This window comes from Lontra canadensis, unplaced genomic scaffold (genome assembly GCF_010015895.1).
Source record: "Lontra canadensis isolate GAN:19392208 unplaced genomic scaffold, GSC_riverotter_1.0 scaffold35, whole genome shotgun sequence".
In the NCBI taxonomy this organism is placed as follows: domain Eukaryota; kingdom Metazoa; phylum Chordata; class Mammalia; order Carnivora; family Mustelidae; genus Lontra; species Lontra canadensis.
Window position 1 is genome coordinate 18,155,824 of NW_022631029.1, and position 19,013 is coordinate 18,174,836.

Here is a 19,013-nt window from a genome sequence, read left to right on the forward strand (position 1 = left end):
AACATTATCCTGAAGCTTCCAAAGAGCACAGACTTCTCAAAATGTCTAATGAATCAATTCAGAAGGATGCTGATTTGATGATAATGATGATGACAGTAATATTAACAAGAGCAGCAGCAACTAACACATACTGAGCATTTGTCGTGGGCCAGGACCTGTTCCAAGCCTTTAATACCTAATAATTCATTTAACCTTCACAACAACCTTATGAGGAAAACAATATTATTACCTCCATTTCACAAACTAGGAAACTGAGACATGGGGGGTAAATAAGTTGCCCATGGTCCAACAGTTATTAAAGTCAACCCAGGACTGAATCCATGTCTGACTCCAAAATACCAATTTAACAAAGGATTTTCATTGAGAGCAGAGGAAAGGGTCTGTGCTGCGTGAAAACATTCTCCAACGAGAAATGGGAGTATCATAACGGTACCTAAAGACCGCAAGATTCTGAAGCTTGCCACATCGTCACCAGCCCCAATAACTTATGAGAATTTATTTCTAAGATGCCATCAAGTACCACTTTACTCCAAGATGTGGCTCAGTGGTCCAGAGGTGTGTAAGTTATATGCCTGAAAACCATTTTAGAAAAATTCCATGCCAACCAGCCTTCATGCACCAGAGTTTAGTCATTCCAAAGCAGAACCTCCAAATGGTGCTTTTATAGCTCATGTTTTGATCATTCAAAAGAGGTTTTCTCCAATTTCCCTGCAAAAATCTTTTCCCCCTCAAAACAAACATTAAAAATTCAGCCCCAGAAGTAGATTTGTCATGAAGTTAGGAATAACTTAAAATATAAGGTAAATCAAAATGGCTTTCGACTTTAACTTAAGTGGTCACGGTCATGATTGCTGTAATAAAAACAACAGGAAAAAAAAACCTAAAATTGTCAAAAACATAATTGATGATGAAAACAAATGTTAAATTATGGCATATTTCACCCTGGCCACCAAAGACTCTTGATGAAACTGCAGCCCTGTAATTCCCCAGAATGAATTCTTTAAATTAAAATACTTCATGCAGAACAGAAATTAAACAATGAATCAAAGAACAATGCTGTACAGCGGTATGCTTATAAATATACCTAGCAAAGAGGAAACAATTACATTTTTCCATGTAAAAACCAACACAATTGTAATCTTTCACAGAAAGCCGATGGGTACTTTTCCCATTGCTTCGAACTTGGAAGTTCATTTCCTGTAACTCACTTAGGGTCCACAGAGACTGGGCAGAATGAAATTAGCTACACCAAACTGGCTGGCTTTTTCCTTTCTACAAAACTAGCTTCTCCACGTAACTGCACAACTGACTTCCATGATAAATTTCATCCAACCCAATTCAAATGCCACTCTGCATTTTAGTTTAAATGCTTTATTTGGCCAGCTGGTTTTATTTAACCATCGACTAGAAGTGGTACGAGTGCATTCTTTTTCCAGCTAACATTAATCTTAGTAAACTGAGCTCCATTGGAATGTCTTAACTGCTGAGAAGAAAGCAAAAGTCAGCAAGCATACAATTGCATTTGGCTACCCTCAGCATATCATTTTATTTCCTCCTGCTCTCTGCTAACTATTGCTCAGCACTTTTGCCTAAGAGGGGGGACAAGCAGGTGGTTAAGGAAGTTGTCCTGTCAGCTGTATCTTTAATCCAAGTGTTTAAATCTCTGAATAAAAGAAAAATCAATGTTGTAAAGGCAATGTTTGTCAAGGCCATGTAATAAATACACTTACCTTTACAGACTGTTCTCAATGGATTTTCCTTCTTCTCTGAGCTTCAAAGCTGCAAAGAGATAAAAACAAAAGTAGGGCGTTATCTGTAAGTAAAACACCAAACGTTTCTTCTCCACGTCTCTAAGGAGAATTTCCATATGCCATTGTCTGTGGCACTGGCCAAGTAACTGGGGCCTCATACATCCCTCACAAAAGGCCAAAAAAAAACTGTCATCAAGTGAAGACAGCACACACGTCAGGCCAGAATTCAGTCAGACACCCCGGTCAGATGGACAGCGAAATCTTTTGGGGTATGAGCGCCTCAACAGCATGGGAATGGCCAATAAAGCACAGAGACACAATTCTGGTAAACGCTGCACAGCACACTCGCTCTGACCGAGCATTTTATGTTCTTACTTCTTTCTGCACACTCTATTTCCATTTCTCTGAAAAAGTTTTACATGGGGGAGCCCATTCCATTTCTACAAGGCACACGGTCCTTCCAAGGAAATAGTATTTATGTCACACTAATATTTCAAGGGGCTGATATAACATCAGTACATCATTACTCATATGGTGACACCATAAGGTCAAAACTACTTGGGATATTCCTCTTTCTGTCACTCTTGTCTAGATCCTAACATCTCATAATAGTGCAGTAGCTGGGAATGGCCAACTAATCCATGGTTTTCCCATGGTTCTTTTTCTTTTCCTTCCATGTTCTAAGTACCCACTTCAGTCCTTACCAAAGAAACCATTACTGCTGATGCCTGGCCACTAAAGACCAAGACCAGACTTCTGGGCTGTGATACAAATCCTAGAATATTAATGCACGAGATAAAGCCTCTCCATGAGAAATTAGAAATTTCCCCTCCCCCCTGTTATATGGATTTCAATGGTGTTGGGAGAAAAATAACCTGGGATAAACATGATTTGAGGAAAACTACATAAAATAGTATAATACTGCATTTTTGTAAAATATGAGACTTATGGTCTGAAAACATAGAGACCAACCTGTACGCCTTTCCAATTTAAATACACAGAAATGCTAACTAAGCAAAATATGGTGATAATTTGGAAGGACCAAGATGGTGGAGAAGTAGAAGACCGAGATATCATCAGGTCCCAGGAGTTCAGCTAGTTATCAAACCATTCTGAACACCTACAAACTCAACAGGAGAAAGAAAAGAAGAAGGGCAGCAATTCTAGGAACAGAAAATCAACCACGTTGCAGAAGGTAGGATGTGCAGAGAAGTGAATCTGAAGCCACAAGAAGATAGACCGTGGAGGGAGGAGCTGGCTCCTGGCAAGTGAGAGAGCAGTGGAGCAAAAAATCGTAACTTTAAGAAGTCTGCTCCACTGAGGGTCGCTGCTCCAAAGGCTAAGCGGGAAGTGGTGCCCTTGCAGGGACAGTGTGGTCTCAGGACCCGCAGGGACACAAAAAGACCAGGGGTATCTGAGTGCAGCAGATCTCCCAGGTATCAGAGTGGGGAAGTCAGCTGCAGAGATGGAGCGGAGCAGTGGGCTCCCAGCTCAGGGTCACCTTAAACCGTGATCCAAGGCACACCTGGGCCACTGCTCTTCAGGCAGGGACCCTACAAGCAGCAGATCCGGGGAGACCGCCTCCTTCCTCCTACAGCAGTGTGGGAGTGCACACCAGGAATCTGCTGGGTTTGGAGACTCCAAACGGGGCCGTGCACCAGAGATAGAAATGCTCGGTCACAGGCCTAGTGAACACAGAGGGCGACCAACGACCAGGGAGATAGGAGGGATTGACTGCATTTCTCTGCGGGCGCACTGAGGAGCGGGGTCCCAAACTCTCGGCTCCTATGTGGGTGGAGATTGGGAGGCCGCCATTTTCATTCTCCACCTCCAAAACCCTATGGAAAGCATTCAGAGAACAAAAGCTCCAAGAGTGAACACAAGCAGATTATTTAGCCTGGCCCCTGGCAAGGGCGGTGCAATTCTGCCTTGGGCAAAGACATTTCAGAATCACTGCCACAGACCCCTCCCACAGAAGATCAGCAAGAACATCCAGCCAGACCAAGTACACTGATAAATGAGAACTTCAGAACTCTAGAGCTAGGGGAAAGCAACACATAGAATTCATGGCTTTTTTCCCATGATCCTTTAGTCCTTCAAAGTTAAATTTTTTTAAATTTATTTTTTTTATTCTATTTTTTTAACTTTACCTCTTTCCAATTTTAACAGTTTTTAACTATTTTATCTTATTAATACCTTTTTAAAAATCTTTACTTTTCATTGTTATACTCATATTTTATCCCTTCACTGTATTTAACCTTATTTCTTTTATAGATATAGGTTTTTTTCTTTAAAATTATGGGATACAATTTCTTCTAATAGATCAAAATACACCCTAAATCTAGCAGATGGTTTTCTTATAGTCTCCAGCCTGATCACATTCTTTCCTCTCTTTTTTTTCTTTTTTCAACCAACTTCATATCAACTCCTTTTTTAGAATCTTTTTAAATTTTCATCTTTACAGCCATATTCCACCCTTCATTGTGTTTACCCTTATTTTTGTATATATATGTTTTTCTTTCTTTAAAATTTTGGGAGGTAGTTTCTTCTAACAGACAAAAATACACCCAAAATCAAGTGTGCAGCTCTGTTCTATTCACCAGTCTAATATATATAGATAGATAGATAGATAGAGATATAGATTCCCCCCCATCTTCTCCCCCCCCCCCAGTTTAGGGTCTCTTCTGATTTGGCGAGTATATATTTTTCTGGAGTCATTGCTACCCCTTTAGTATTTTGTTCTCTCATTCAACTATTCTTACCTGGATAAAATGACAAGCCAGAAAAACTCACCACAAAAAAAGAACAAGAGGTAGTACTGACAGCTAAGGACCTAATCATAACGGACATTAGTAATGTGTCAGAACTAGAGTGCAGAATGACAATTATCAAGGTGCTAGCTGGGCTTGAAAAAAGCATTTAAGATATTAGAGAATCGCTTTCTGGAGAAATAAAAGCCCTTTCTAGAAAATAAAAGAACTAAAGTCTAACCAAGTTATTAGTTATTTATTATTGCTAATAAAAAAAAGCTATTAATAAGGTGCAACCAAAAATGGAGGCTCTAACTGCTAGGATAAATGAGGCAGAAGAGTCAATTAGTAATATAAAAGACCAAATGATGGAGATTAAAAGGAGCTGAGCAAAAGAGAGACAAACAACTACTGGACCACAAAAGGAGAATTTGAGAGATAAGTGGTACCATAAGATGAATTAATATTAGAATAATTGGGATCCCAGAAGAAGAAAGAGAGAGGGGGACAGAAGTTATATTGGAGCAAATTATAGTAGAGAATTTCACTAATTTGATGAATGGAAGAAGCAGCAAAATCCAGGAAGCAAAGAGAATCCCCCTTAAAATCAATAAAAATAAGTCCACACCCTATCATCTAATAGTAAAATTTACAAGTCTCAGTTACAAAGAGAAAATCCCGAAAGTAGCTCGGGAAAAGAAGTCTGTAACATACAATGGTAAAAATATTAGATTGGTAGCAAACCTATCCACAGAGACCTAACAGGCCAAAAAGGACTAGCATGATATATTCAGAGCACTAAACGAGAAAAATATACAGCCAAGAATACTATATTCAGATAGGCTGTCATTGAAAATAGAAGGAGAGATAAAAGGCTTCCACGAAAAACAAAAATTAAAAGATTTTGCAAACACCAAAACAGCCCTCCAGGAAATATTGAAAGGGGTCCACTAAGCAAAGAGAGAGACTAAAAGTAACAGACCAGAAAGGAACAGAGACAATATACAGTAACAGTCACCTTATAGGCTTTACAATGGCACTAAATTCATAGCTTTCAATAGTTACCCTAAGTGTAAATGGGCTAATTGCCCCAATCAAAAGACACAGGGTATAAGAATGGATAAAAAAACAAGACACATCAATATGCTGTCTGCAAGAGACTCATTTTAGATCCAAAGACACCTCCAGATTCAAAATGAGAGGGTGGAATACCATTTACCTTGCTAATGGACATCAAAAGAAAGCTGGGGTGGCAATCCTTACATCAGACAAATTAGATTTTAAACAGAAGACTATAATAAGAGATGAGGAAGGACACTATACCATACTTAAAGAGTATGCCCAACAAAAAGGTCTAACAATTTTAAGTATCTATGCCCCTACAGGGGAGCAGTCAATTATATAAACCAGTTAATAACAAAATCAAAAAAACATATTGACAATAATATAATAACAGTAGGAGACTTAACACCCCTCTTACTGAAATGGACAGATCATCTAAACAAAAGATCAGCAAGGAAATAAAGGCTTTAAATGACACACTAGACAAGATGGCCCTCACAGATATATTCAAAACATTCCATCCCAAAATAACAGAATACACATTCTTCTCCAGTGCACTTGGAACATTCTCCAGAATAAATCACATCCTGGGTCACAAATCAGGTCTCAACTGGTACCAAAAGATTGGGATCATTCCCTGCATATTTTAGACTACAATGCTCTGAAGCTAGAACTCAATCACAAGAGGAAAGTTGGAAAAAACCCAAATACATGGAGGCTAAAGAGCATCCTACTAAAGAATGAATGGGTCAACCAGGAAATTAAAGAAGAATTGAAAAAATTCATGGAAACAAATGAAAACACAACTGTTCAAAATCTTTGGGACACAGCAAAGCAGTCATGAGAGGAAAATATATAGCGATACAAGACTTTCTCAGAAACAAGAAAGGTCTCAGGTACACAACCTAACCCTACACCTAAAGGAGCTGGAGAAAGAACAGCAAAGAAAGCCTAAACCCAGCAGGAGAAGAGAAATAATAAAGACCAGAGCAGAAATCAATGAATTAGAAACCAAAAGAACAGTAGAACAAATCAATGAAACTAGGAGCTGGTTCTTTGAAATAATTAATAGGATTGATAAACCCCTGGCCAGACTTATCAAAAAGAAAAGAGAAAGGACCCAAATTAATAAAATCACAAATGAAAGAGGAGAGATCACAACCAACACCAAAGAAATATAAATAATTATAAGAACATATTATGAGCAACTTACACCAGCAAATTTGACAATCTGGAAGGAATGGATGCATTCCTGGAGAAATGTAAACTACCAAAACTGAACCAGGAAGAAATAGAAAACCTGAACAGACCCATATCCAGTAAGGAGATTGAAGCAGTCATCAAAAATCTCCCAACAAACAAGAGTCCAGGGCCAGACGGCTTCCCAGGGGAATTCTACCAACATTTAAAGAAGAATTAATACCTACTCTGCTGAAACTGTTCCAAAAAAAAAGAAATGGAAGGAAAACTTCCAAACTCATTTTATGAGGCCAGCATTACCTTGATCCCAAAACCAGACAAAGACCCCATCAAAAAGGAGAATTAGAGACCAACATCCTTGATGAACACGGATGCGAAAATTCTCACCAAAATACTAGCCAATAGGATCCAAAAGTACATTAAAAGGATTATTCACCTCAACCAAGTGGGATTTATTCCAAGGCTTCAAGGTTGGTTCAACACTCACAAATCAATCAATGTAATACAATACATTAATAAAAGAAAGAACAAGAACTATATGATACTCTCAATAGAAGCTGAAAAAGCATTTGACAAAGTACAGCATACTTTCTTGATCAAAACTCTTCACAGTGTAGGCATAGAGGGTACATACCTCAATATCATCAAAGCCATCTATGAAAAACCCACAACAAATATCAGAGCTAAGAGCTTTTCCCCTAAGGTCAGGAAAATGGCAGGGATGTCCACTATCACCACTGCTATTCAACATACTACTAGAAATCCTAACCTCAGCAATCAGACAACAAAAAGAAATAAAAGGCATCCGAATCGGCAAAGAAGAAGTCAAAACTCTCACTCTTTGCAGATGTTATAATACTTTATCTGGAAAACCCAAAAGACTCCACTCCAAATCTGCTAGAAGTCATACAGGAATTCAGTAAAGTGGCAGTATATAAAATCAATGCACAGAAATTAGCTGCATTTCTATACACCAACAGCAAGACAGAAGAGAAATTAAGGAGTAGATCCCATTTACAATGGCACCCAAAACCATAGGATATCTAGGAATAAACCTAACCAAAGAGGCAAAGAATCCATACTCAGAAAACTATAAAGGACTCATGAAAGAAATTGAGGAAGACACAAAGAAATGGAAAAAAGTTCCATACTCATAGATTGGAAGAACAAATATTGTGAAAATGTCTATGCTACCTAAAACAATCTACACATCTAATGCAATCCCTATCAAAATCCCATCCATTTTTTTCAAAGAAATGGAACAAATTATCCTAAAATCTACATGGAACCAGAAAAGACTCCAAGTAGCCAGAGGAATGTTGAAAAAAAAAAACCAAAGTTGGTCGCATCACAATGCCAGACTTCAAGCTCGGTTACAGAGCTGTAATCATTAAGACAGTATGGTACTGGCACAAAAACAGACACATAGATCAATGGAACAGAAAAGAGAGCCCAGAAATGGACTCTCCACTCTATGGTCAACTAATCTTCGACAAAGCAAGAAAGAATGTCCAGCGGAAAAAAGACCGTCTCTTCAACAAATGATGTTGGGAAAATTGGACAGCCACATGCAGAAAAATGAAACTGGACCATTTCCTTATACCACACACAAAAATAGACTCAAAATGGATGAAAGACCTCAACGTGAGACAGGAATCCATCAAAATCCTTGAGGAGAACACAGGCAGCAAACTCTGACCTCAGCCACAGCAACTTCTTCCTAGAAACACTGCCAAAGGCAAAAGAAGCAAGGGCAAAAATGAACTACTGGGACTTCATCAAGATCAAAAGCTTTTGCACAGCAAAGGAAACAGTCAACAAAACCAAAAGAGAACTGACGGAATGGGAGAAGATATTCGCAAATGACATATCAGATAAAGCGCTAATATCCAAAATCTAGAAAGAACTTATCAAACTCAACACCCAAAGAACAAATAATCCAATCAAGAAATGGGCAGAGGACATGAACAGACATTTCTGCAGAGAAGACATCCAAATGGCCAAAAGACACATGAAAAAGTGCTCAACGTCACTCGGCATCAGGGAAATACAAATCAAAACCACAGTGAGATACCATCTCACACCAGTCAGAATGGCTAAAAGTAACAAATCAGGAAAAGACAGATGTTGGCAAGGATGTGGAGGAAGGGGAACCCTCCTACACTGTTGGTGGGAATGCAAGCTGGTACAGCCACTCTGGAAAACAGTATGGAGGTTCCTCAAAAGTTGAAAATAGAGCTACCCTACGACCCAGCAATTGAACTACTGGGTATTTACCCTAAAGATAAAAGTGTAGTGATCCAAAGGGGCACCTACACTCCAATGTTTATAGCAACAATGTCCACAATAGCCAAACTATGGAACAAATCTAGCTGTCCATCAACAGATGAACGGATAAAGAAGATGTGGTACATATATACAATGGAATACTATGCAGCCATCAAATGAAATGAAATCTTGCCATTTGCAACAAATTACGTGGATGGAAGTAGAGGGTATTATGCTGAGTGCAATTGTTCAATCAGAGAATAATTATCATATGATCTCTCTGATATGAGGAATTTGAGAGGCAGGGCAGGGGGTTTTGGGGGGCAGGCAGGGCAAAATGAAACAAGATGGGATCGGGAGGGAGACAAACCATAAGAGACTCTTAATCTCATGAGACAAACTGAGGGTTGCTGGGAGGGTGGGGGGTGGGGATAGGGTGGCTGGTTATGGACTTTGGGGAGGGTATGTGCTATGGTGAGTGCTGTGAAATGTATAAGTCTGATGATTCACAGACCTAAATCCCTGGGGCAAATAATACATTATGTGTTAATTTAAAAAAAAAAGAAAAAAGAAAAAAGATAGAAAGAAAGAAAAAAGAAAGAAATATGGTGATAATTTAAGTACATATATATCCAAATAGCCAAGCTCAAAAGAAAAGGAAAAGACAAATACGAAAATATAATGAATGTAAATTTTCTAGAATAAGACATGAATCCTCATGAAAAAAGCACACCAAGACCTCAGCAAGATAAATAAAAGCAAATCCACAGGTAGATACATCAGAAAGAAACCACAAAATACCGGGAGATAGAAAGCCTTAAAGTCAACCAGAGAGAAAAAACAGACTCCTTACAAAACAACTTGTCATCAGCAAAAATAAAGGCAGGACAGCAGTGAAATTACATGTTCAAAGTACTAAGGGGAAAAAAAGTTCAACAAAAATTCTATAGCCATGCTAAACAAATTATCATTCAAGAATGACAGAGAAATAAGGACATTTTTCAAGGGAGGGACAAGGATTGTTTTCTGCTCATAGTAGTTTTGCTGAAAGAAATACTAAAAGGCATACTTGAGTAAAAAGGAATTGACCCCAGATGGAAGGAATGAGCAGCAAAAAGCAATCGGAAATAAAGACATTAGCAAGCATGATGGTAAATCTAGTAAATTTAATAATGAATAATGGGTATTGAGTAATAATTACTAAGCCTTGGTTGTAAAATCCAACAACAACAGTAATGACCAATTTTTAGGGTTTCCAAATAAGGTGAAATTAGTTGTTAGTTCCAATTATATGGAATAAGGGAGGGGAATAAATTGCTTAGAAGGAAGAGACAGATACTGATTAAACTGTTAAAGATATGCATTAAAGTTACTGACTAACTTGTTAAGCATAACCAGCATTTCTTTCTCATTGAATATAGTCAGAGATACCCTTGCATACATGCTCACAAAGACGCATACAAAAATGTTTAGAGCCTCATTGCTAGAATGCCAAGAAATACTGAAAACAACCCAAACACCTATCAACAGTACAATGAATACATACATTTTTAGAGTCTTACAATGAGGTATAATACAGCTTTGAAAAATCAATGAACACAGTCACACACATCAACATCTATGCCTCTCAAAAATCTGATATAAAACAACAAGCAAGTCACAGAAGACTATAAATATCATTCCATATATACAACATGTTCAAAAAGGTAAAAATACCATCTTGTTTTAGAATATAACATATAAGTGGCAAAACTATTTAAAAAAAGCAAGGGAATCTAATGATTGGGGAAGATTCTGGAATATGGTCATGCTCTATTTCTTGGCCAAGGATATATATTGTATTATAATAGAATACAATACAATTATACACTTCCAAAAATTATTTTGTATGTATGGTATATTTCACAATTTTAAAACACATAAGAGTAATCACCAAAATAATAGGGATGTCCAAACCAACTTAGGGAACAATATAAAGAACAGAAAACTCAGCCAATTCTCCATAGAATATTGGAATGGAAGCAGGCAAGAAACAAAGGAAAGCATAAGTGAGTAGAAAATACAAAAGAAAATATTTAAACTTTTTTTTTTAAGATTTTATTTATTTATTTGACAGAGATCACAGGTAGGCAGAGGCAGACAGAGAGAGAGAGGGAGAAGCAGGCTCCCTGCTGAGCGGAGAGCCCGATGCGGGGCTCCATCCCAGGACCCTGTGATCATGACCTGAGCCGAAGGCAGAGGCTTTAACCCACTGAGCCACCCAGGCACCCCACAAAAGAAAATATTCAAAGTAAATTCAAATATATGAGAAATCAGAGTGAATGGATTAAACACACCTATTAGACTAATTTTTTAAAATGGCTTTTTTTAAGCCTTGCTTTATGATGTTTATAAGAAATACATCTAAAATATAACGGGAGTTGGAATGGGAAAGTATAGAATACTACTCACCAAGCAAATAGGGCTCATCTTGATCATATAATGACTTGTGACTGGCATGCATGGTATTGCCTTAAATTATTTTCTCCTGTGTACATATTTATCACCTTGATTAGTGTCCAAACTCTTTAAGACCTATGGCCTTTATTGTGCAAACCAACCACACCACCCATGCATTGTGAACCCCAGATTCTATACCTGTACCAAATAGTCCTTCACTAAATACGCGTTGAGCAGACAAGTGCACATGGATTCTACAGTCTTCGTGTACATCTCTCTGGTGCCCAAGCATTTTCCACATAGGTGTGCTACATATCCAAAACAGGAGCAGATCAGGATCAAAAAAATTTCTGGTTTCTGGGGCACCTGAGTGGCTCAGTTGTTAAGCATCTGCCTTTGGCTCAGGTCATGGTCCCAGAGTCCTAAGATTGAGCCCCACATTGGATCGGGCTCCCTGCTCAGTGGGAAGCCTGAATCTCCCTCTCTCACTCCCCTTACTTATGTTCCCTCTTTTGCTGTGTGTCTCTCTGTTTAAAATCTTTAAAAAACAAACAAACAAAAAAACAAAACCCCACTCTGGTTGCAATGCCCAAAGTGTCTCTAGACAAAAGTCAGGAAGAGCCACTCAAAGTAGTCCTCCCTTTCCCCTGTTTGCCTTGACCCAAAAATCCAAGGACTCAAACTTCTACAGGCCATGAAAACCTTTTCATCTGCAGCAGGATGGTGGTACACTACCTCCCATTCCCCTCAAGCCTAGCTCATCTCCATTTTGTTCTGCAGCACACAGACTCTGTAACCTTCATATGACCTCCTGCAAGACAGATTAGATTAAAATCAATCCAAATAGGTTTGGGCTTCGGTGGCTTCTGAGACAAAAACATGGAGGCAGAGCAGTACAGGCCAGTAACACCCTGGTTTTTCCTGGTGGTTTTTCAGAGCCTCCTAGAAAGTCTTTACCAGCCCCAACCCCCTCACCCCATTACCCAGCCCCCAGCTCCCTTAAAAACCAGCCTGAATTTAAACAAACATCGTTCTCAAATACAGAAACTTCCTTTGCGATTCATCTTCTCCCAACTGAAACCTCTCTCTGGGAATCATCCAACTACACTTGACTTAACACAGCCCTGCCTGGACCTGAGTGATTTCCCTTCGTTGCATTCTGCAGCCCTCACCTGACTTCACTGCCACATTAAAGAATTGGTTATTGACCTTTAAGTCTTTAACAATTATCTACATACCTGGGAAAGAAGTCTGTTCGCCTGGGAATGAAGACAAGCCACAAGAATGAAGACAATGAATAAATTCGGCCCTCGTCTTGCTTCTTATGCTACGTTCAGTGAGCTGTTACTGCCAACAAATTATTGCAACATCCTTTCAAATGATAGCCCATTTTCAACTAAGATTCTTAAACCTTTTGCTAGGACCCCAGGATCATGACCTGAGCCGAAGGCAGCAGCTTAACCCACTGAGCCACCCAGGCATCCCATAGAATTGAAAATTCTTAAGCAAGGTTAGTTTTGTTTATTTTCTTCTTTTTTCCCCTTTTCTTAATTTGTATTCTAAGCTTTCTTAAGATGAAAAGATCTCTCTACAAGCCTACGTTTGTATCACCACACACACACACAAACACACATACACATACACACCCACACACCATCGCCACACCTGTTCAATGCTGTCATATTTGCCAGGCACCAGAAAAGTAAATTTGCCAAGAGTAGGAGCTCTGGAAAATCATTAGGTGACGTCTAAGGAGCTGCATACCAATCAGCCAATAATTAGCATGTTAAAATCCAGAGAGTTTGTGACAAATCAAATTCCATGAATCTCAGGGAGCATGACCCCGGCCGGGTTAGCGCCCTGGCTCTGGGGAGGCAGTGGCTTTGTCTGACCAGCAAGACAGGACTGGGAAGCACCTGGCCAGTCTAATCCCAGGGGAGACATTCTGACAATGTGACATTTGCACAGGGATGCCCTAACGTGGCCCCAGTATGTTTCCTCAAAACGGGATGACATTTCAAGTCAAACAGCTTGGTTCCCCATAGTCCAAACCTTCCCCAAACTCGCATATAACCTGATTTTGAGAAAAACAGGGTCACCTCAGAGAGAAACTGGGGTTGTACAAAAGCAATGTTAAAATAATCCATTTTTTAGGAAGGTCACGTCAGATATTCTGTGTTTAACCTCATTCATTATCATTCTGTGCTGACATAGACCTCAGACAGCCTGAGTCTAAAAAACAGTTCTCATTTGAGCAAAATCCTGTTCCTATCCATCTACCCTGGATACTTTTTAATGAATGCTGAAACCAGTTACAAAATTGTGCTACCAAAAGGTGTGGAGAGTGGCTGTCTGTGCACTGTGTCCTCACTAAACTCCTGCTGTCTGGAACTGCTGTCTACATGCCAGGCCGTCCAAGGATGTACAGACACTGCTGTTCCTGCTGCTGCGGGCCCATCGAAGGTCACCTTTCTTACATGGCCGATTCTATCCAAGGGGAGAAACCAAAGAGGGTGGAGAACACCCAGCTCCCCACTGGGCTTTGGCAGTGTCCATATGCCTCGGGGAACACACTCTTACAAGAAGTCCAGGATGAAGGGCCTGTCCTCTAACCAGACTGACCAAGCTCTTGGGGCAAACACTGTGCCTCCATCACATACGTGCCTGTGTGGGCCTGGTCTGAGTATGTTCCCACCCCAAGCCAGGGGTGACTGTTCTACCGGGCCTCTACTCTACTACAGGGTCAGACAGCAGCCTGTGCTCCTCCTGGCTCATGGCCCGATATTCTGATGGCCCAGCTACGTCACTGCGGAGAGAGAGTCTGGTGGTGCCCTCCTCTGAACTCTCCATCTGGAAGATTCTCTGGCCTCCTTCCCTCTCATTTTTAATCTGACAGACACTGCTGGACAGGGAAACTCAGAGTACACGAAAGTTCATCTTCCCTTCCCTGCTTCTCGGCTGGCTTAATCACAGGGGCAGAACGAGGTTGGCATGGACCAGGATGCCAGGAATTAAATGAAGGTCCCTGACCACTGGAGCACATTAGTCCTGCCTTCCAAAGTCTTAATTAGTCTTCCTCTGCCTGGCACACCCACTTGCCTTTGGAAACCAGGAAGGTGGCAGAGTAAGATGCCATGCTCACACCAAGTACTCCACAAAACACTGGTCGGGAATGGTGGTGGCAAATGCCTGCTGGCTCATGGTTCTGCAACAACAGTCAGTTTTGAGGCCTGGGCCCCAGAGGCAAGATTTCTGCTCCCCTTTCTAATGCGAACAGTTATGCAGCATTACTCTGAGTGATTGTCAGCCACCAGCTCAATTTGGAGGCAAAATGATCTTAACAAACAGTGGCAGACTTACAGATAGGCTGCCGAGTCTGGGGACCGAAACAAAGGACAAAAAGAAGACCAAAAAAAAAAAAAAAAGAGTAGGATTGATGGTGAATGGAAGAGGGGAAAATGAACAGAGCAAAGAGAAATGAGGAGGATTATGGGAAGGGGTACCTCAGTTCTGCTACTCCAAAATGAGCTGTGAACATAACAAGGGACTCAGGTGGAAGCAATGCCGGTGAAATCACAGAAAGGAGACAGAGAAGCAAATCTGGAGATTTTGATGCTGGGACAGATTCGGGGCTAGCAATGGAAGAGATTCAACATGAAGTAACATTTGAGAGGTTTCAAAAGACAATGAGTCTTAATTCTGTTCTGTTTTGCACCCTTTGAGTTAAAGTGGCACACCAAAATTTGCCATTTTTCTAAGAGGACATTGACAGATACAATGGGAACACTGAATACATTTTTTCCCTCTGCATTCATTATCTCTGGCCCTTATCCACAGGCCTATTGCAGACTAAATTGGATTTTGGATTACTGGTACTGAGGCGCTGCAATTAATTAACAATAAAAACATAATATTTATATCCAGGCCTAACAACATCTGACATTTAAACTTATTCTGCCAGTCGGGCAAATTCCATCCGACAAATTTTCATTTTAATGAACATGACAGGCCACGGTTTACATGAGAGGCCAAGGAGCAGGAAAGAGTTGATCTCTTGGCATGTGCTCTCAAGGCCTGGCCGTGCTGGAGGAGAAACCAGCTGGGGAACCGCTAGAGGAACAGAAAGCCCAGATCCCCAGCCCCACCCAGACAGACCAAGAACACATGTCCTACAACAAAGATCCTAGTATGCAACTGTCCTTGTTTCTGTGCAAGCTCAAAGTTAAATACCTACTGCCCCTTATGATCCACTGGATAATTTGTCTATCTTTGGGCTGCTGACATTTTCTTTGGGGTATGAAAATCCCTTAGTCCTTACTAATTAAAAAGTGATAAACGTTTTGCAAGGCATCCAATAATGTGCAAAGTACACAAGAGTTGGAACTGATGCAGCTTTCTCGGTTGGCACAAGACTGGCCTTCCGTGTTTTGCCAGATGGTATATCTCAGTAAGTCCCCAATCCCTGACTCAAGTGAGGGGCATTGTCAATATGATGCTGAAGCAGAGACTATCTATCTTTAAATGTTATCTTATTTTGCATTATACTAATGCCAATGGCCTAGCATTTTTTTTTTTTTTTTTTGCTGAAACTTTCACAGCTAAGGAAGTTTTTATTTTTCTGTGACTCATTATTCAAGCCAACAGAAGATAGTACAGATGAGGAAAAAAACTTCATCTCCATTAGAACCATGTAAATTTGATGGAAACCAATGTCAGGAACCACATCTCCCAGCCTGACCTCTGGTCGCTCCTTTATGGGGTCTGGGTGAAAGGACATGGGCGAGACAGAGTAGGTTTCTCCAAACCTGTCTCCACTACCCCAAAAAACACTTAAGTAAAGGACAGAATTAAGGATGAAAAATTCAAAGAGACCAAGGCAATTAGACAGAAGCTTAACAGATGTGGGAAGGAGCCGGTGAAAAACTAGCAACAAATTGTCAGTAGGAGCCCTTCTTATTGGAAAGGCCATATATTTCTAGTTCACTTATCTAAAACACTTTTTATCCTAGCTTTTACATCAATTCAAAGGAAATGAAATGAAGTTCCAATTTAAAAGCAAGACTTCTTCAGAATATGGATTTGGTTCTTGGGTTCCAATCTCAGCAATTAAAACAGCCATGGTGATTTGTCTTCAAACAGTGGCTCTGAATAGATCCAAAATGTTAACGATGTTCCATGGCACAGATATAGCCATGATACCAGAACATGAAATCCTGAAAGGGTAACAGCATCCCCACTATTATAACCCAATTCTGAGTCAGTATGGGGTTTTAGTTAAGGCGACAACCCGTACGTAGAGTGTAGACACACACACCTGCACATGTACACACACACACACACACACACACACACACAAACGTTACAGCAATAATCACATGTTTGCGGACTTCACATGCATTCCCCCATATATAACTCGATAAGTACTGTTAAGAACTCTATCGCACACCAAGAAAAGGGCAATTAGAGATAACAGACCTCCGGAAGAGGTGAAGTCCAAAGTCACAGGCAGGTAAAGTGGCAGAGTTGAGGTACAAATCCCAGCCCAAGCCTGAGCTCTATACCACACAGTGGCATATGACGGCATCAACAAAGGAGATGGCATGAAGGAATTGATTCCTTTTGGCAATAGTCAAAATATCTTTTAAATACCAGGTACAAAACATTTTCAGCCCACCAGATGCTTATTTAATTTTGAAAAATCAATTTTTATGGAGCTGCTATGTTTGTTAATGCCTGGTTTATTCTTGAAAAAGGAAGGCCTACCAGAGAAAAGATGCATTTCTTCAAGTTGGGAAGAAATGCAAGACCCTAACTGGATTGAATTGAAAATATTTGACATTACACAAATGAATAAAATCTAAAACTTTAACATGGCTTAGCGGGAGGCATGTACTAAAATGGTCATATCAAATTCAGAACACAAAAGACTTAACATGCTTATTGTCATAAACAAAGGCATTTGGTTAAATGAAAGTTCCATCAAAGCTTAATAACCAAATTTGAGTGAACACAAAGTGAAGGGTTATATACTTTCTGCGGTTTCAGTAATAGCTAATCTAATAATGGTAAATGGAGGGTTATTGTTGATTCCTTTGCCTCTGTTTCATAAATTAGATAAAGCAACCTGGCAGTTACAGTACTTTGGAGTTTTATTTGACTAAGTGATTTTAAAGCTATCTCAGAATATAACAAAGTCATGACTTGAATGACTGCTGAACTGTACCCTGCTCGCCATCACCACCTTAGTACTGTTGACCAATGTGAAGTGGAAGGCTTCCTGTGAACTAAAACTGTTCTGTAAAGCTCCATTTACATCTGCAGAACTGACCATTTTGAAGGCAAAGTGTCAGTGACATGGTGTTATCTGATATTCCCTTGCACCAGGGCCAAGCTTGTAAACTATAAAGTGTAAGAGCAGTCAAGTGTTATTTATTTCTTCTGATGCAAAACTTGGGAACAGTAGAATTTCTCTGGTTAATGATTTTTCATAGCACATTTCCAATTTTCTCCTACAGTTTATTGATCTGGAATAGTAAAACAGAGTTCTTCCCTAGCTAAAGAACATACAAAGCCCGTGCCCTGGGTCCCATGAGATGTACCTGCAAAGGCAGCCGCAGTGGCTCATCAGGGAGCTCAGGAGTGGCATTTTCCTTACTGAAAAAATGTTCTGGTCGAATCCTAGGCTTTTTGATAACAGGGAACCCTTCCCTAGCCTCTGCACTTGGAGAAGACACACTGCACTTGCGGTTCTGAGAGCTGATGGGTTACCCTTCACAAAAGCAGTCTATTTTTCTGTGTTTTCCCCTTGCCCTGATATGGTTACTTTCAATTACCCTGATAGCCCAGGAAGAAAAATATCCTTCTCTCCATATTTCATTCACATAATAAGAATCTGCAAGCTGTTCTATATGACAGATGAGGACTGTGAGCTGAAGCAACTTGTTCCGCCTGTCAGCCTCCAAGAACCCACAGCAATGAGATACAATCGTGATGACATTACTAGAGAAGAAGTGGGTCAAATACACGGTCACTTTAAAACAGAATGTCAACTCTTCTTTCCACTTCAGTAATTTGATGCAGTGGTGCCTCTGTCCTCCCCCAACCCCCCAAAAAACAGAAAGAAAACAGCACTCACTGCTATTAGCTAAACATGTACACACACACACACACACACACACACACACACACGCACACGCAACTATTGTTAAAAGTATTGTTCCCATAACCCCTTTTTCAGCTTCTGACCGATCAGCCAACAAAAGTTTATTAAGTATCTACTATGAGTCAGACACCAAGGTAGGTAGAGTGTTGAAAAGAGACAGCCCCTGCCTTGCAAAGTTTACAGTCTGGGGTAAAGGACAAATATTAACAAAGAGATTGAAATTGATGTAATGAAATACAAGGTACTGAGGGACTTATTAAATAACTAACCAAGTCTTATGGGTTAGAGTGACTTTCCCTGTGGAAGAGATATTTAAGATAAAGTGTCAAGTAGAATTAGTAGCCAGGTAAGAGGTGAGGGGGAAGAGTTCCCAACAGAGGA

General features: G+C 40.1%; 1 long non-coding RNA gene across 1 annotated transcript in view; it reads right to left on the reverse strand.

The window, feature by feature from the left end:
- The window catches only part of LOC116874015, a 644,216-nt gene that overhangs the window by 604,060 nt on the left and 21,143 nt on the right, over positions 1–19,013 (reverse strand). The window contains exon 2 of the long non-coding RNA XR_004383921.1: positions 1,731–1,779. This is a non-coding gene — a long non-coding RNA (uncharacterized LOC116874015). The remainder of the gene's footprint in view (positions 1–1,730; positions 1,780–19,013) is intronic.